General features: G+C 40.7%; 1 pseudogene; it reads right to left on the reverse strand.

The window, feature by feature from the left end:
* Nucleotides 1–1,399: 1,399 nt before the first annotated feature.
* On the reverse strand, nt 1,400–1,986 carry LOC116888917 (annotated as a pseudogene).
* Nucleotides 1,987–2,545: the final 559 nt, after the last annotated feature.

Here is a 2,545-nt window from a genome sequence, read left to right on the forward strand (position 1 = left end):
TAGGACAATCCTTTTCAGGTCAGACAACAGGATTTAGGAAAGGGAAAGAACTGGAATCAGAATACAGGAGGAATGGAAACAAAATTAAGGTTGTGGGCTTTTACCCTGAAGGCAAACTGATAAATGGCCATGTTTTCTTTCTTCTTCTTTTTTTAAAAAGTGTGCAATAGAAACCTTATTTCGCCAATGGCATTCTGAATGCATTGAAGGGGTGGTGGTTATTGGAAGATTAAAAAATAACTAGGAACTGTGAGCTAATGGCATCCTGACTAAGGGTAGTCTCAGTGGGAATACAACATTACATTGCAACACAATACAAGGGCACACTAAGGGAGGTAAAATCAGCGAACTTTGATAACAAACAGTTGGTGCATATCTTATCTGTCTTCAGCACAATCCTCAGAAGGACCAGCTTGCCTTGAACAGGGATGGGAGAAAAGAGAAAGATAGATGAGATATGTATGGAAGAGTTCAAAATGGTAGACTAATGGGCAGAAAAATTAAAGGAGAAGGAGAAACGTGGGGATAGAGCCTGCAGAAAGGGCCCAATGGACTCCAGGCACAATGGATTCCAGGCACTCGTGATCTCTAAGTTGGGAGGTAAAAGGCAACAGTGATTAACTGCAGCTGAAGGCTACACACGGCCTCTTCTAGCATTTCCCCTAAGAGTTGGAAAACTCAAAAACTACCATGTCAAGTTAGTATGTATTCACTCTTATAGGCTTTATGTGCCAATAATGTATTTCTCCATATAGAACTGTTTTTCCTATTGAAAATAGATTTTGTTCATACAATATGTTCTGACTATGTTTTCTCCTCCCCCTACTCCTTCAAGTTCCTCCTAACTCCCTCTTCCATCCAAAGCCACCCTTTTTCTGTCTCTCTTTAGAAAATAAACAGACTTCTAAGGGAGATATATATATATATATATATATATATATATATATATATATATATATATACAAATATGACAGATAAACAAAAAAAAACACATCCCCCCCTCATTTGATCCTCCCATTCCAGACCTCCCATTCTATCTATAACGATTATTCTATTTCCCCTTCTTAGAGAAATCCATCTCTGCTCACTATCCTAACTTCTGTGGTTATACAGATTGTAGCTTACTTTTCAATGACTTAGTAGTTAAAACCCACATATAAGCAAATGCATACCACCACAGTTGTTCTCCCTGATCTGAGGTTGCCTCAATCAGTAGATTGTTTCTAGTTCTATCCACATACCTGCAGTTTCATAATTTCATTTTTTTATAGGCTGAAGTAATATACTATTTTTTTGTTCCAAGTATCAATTCTGTTTTTTTGTCAACTGGAAAACTAGACAATCCCCCAGTGCAACAAGGTATTAATTAGTCCTCTTCCTCATCATCACCAGCTCAGCATCACCTAGCCTTCTTGGCATTCTTCCTGTTCACTCTGCCTGGGCGGCCCACCACCATAAGGAGAAACGGGAGGGAGAAGTCAATCCAATGCTTCTGGGAGTCAGGCGAACAATGAAAGATGGGATACTCACCACCGCTTGCAGACCCTGATGTGACGTTGGCGGATGAGCACATGGGCTTAGAATGAATATGGCTAGAAGTGTAGGCCCAAGACCTGGGTCTGCAGCCTTCTCTCCAAGAAATCCCTCAATCTTCAGGCCCCAGAATACTTATCCAGCTTCATTTTGCCTTCATCCACACCCCCAATCCAATTAAGTCGTCTCAGTGGCGTTGCCTTCAAACAAGCGCCTTGGGGATCCTTCTCGTCCGGCGTCAACAGCTCCGGGCTGCCTACCAAATCTTCGCCAGGAAATGGGGTGACCCTCCACCTCCGTTTGTTCCGGAAGTCCATACTCTCCAGTCAACTTTAGCTCCTGGTCGAGACGCGATTTCTCGAAGGGTCTCCGTGGGGTCACATAGGTTTTGTGACAAACCCAGCTTCTGGCGACCAGCATGTTGACTAGGCTAGGCCCACTGCGCCTACGAACTCAGGCCCGTGACAAAGGTAATATACTATTTATTGTGTAAATATACTAAATTTTCTTTATTCATCCATTCCACCTTCTGGACATGAATAAAGCATCAATAATCATGGTTAAACAAGTGTTTCTGTAGTAGGATGCAACATAGTTTGGATATATGCCCAAGAATGATATAGATGGATCTTGACACAAGTACATTCTCACCTCTGGAGAACTGTCACTAATTTCCACATTGGATTTACAAGGGGTTTGCCTTCCTTCCGGCAATGGACAAATGTTCCTCTTACTCCATTGTCCTCCACCAGCATGAGCTGTACCATTTGTTTATTGGTCTTAGCTGTTTTTGATTGATGAGCGATAAAAATCTCAAAAAGTAGTTTTGATTTGCATCTCCATGCTGACTAAAAGTCTTGAACCTTTCTTTAAAGTGTTTCTGAGCCATTTGAGTTTCTTCTTTTTAAGAATTTTTTCTATTTAAGGCTGTACCCCATTTAATTGGTTATTTGTTTTTTTCTTGATGCAGTATTTTGAGTTCTTTATGTATTTTTGATATTAGCCTTCTATT

The sequence above is a fragment of the Rattus rattus genome, chromosome X, assembly GCF_011064425.1.
Source record: "Rattus rattus isolate New Zealand chromosome X, Rrattus_CSIRO_v1, whole genome shotgun sequence".
NCBI classification, from domain to species: domain Eukaryota; kingdom Metazoa; phylum Chordata; class Mammalia; order Rodentia; family Muridae; genus Rattus; species Rattus rattus.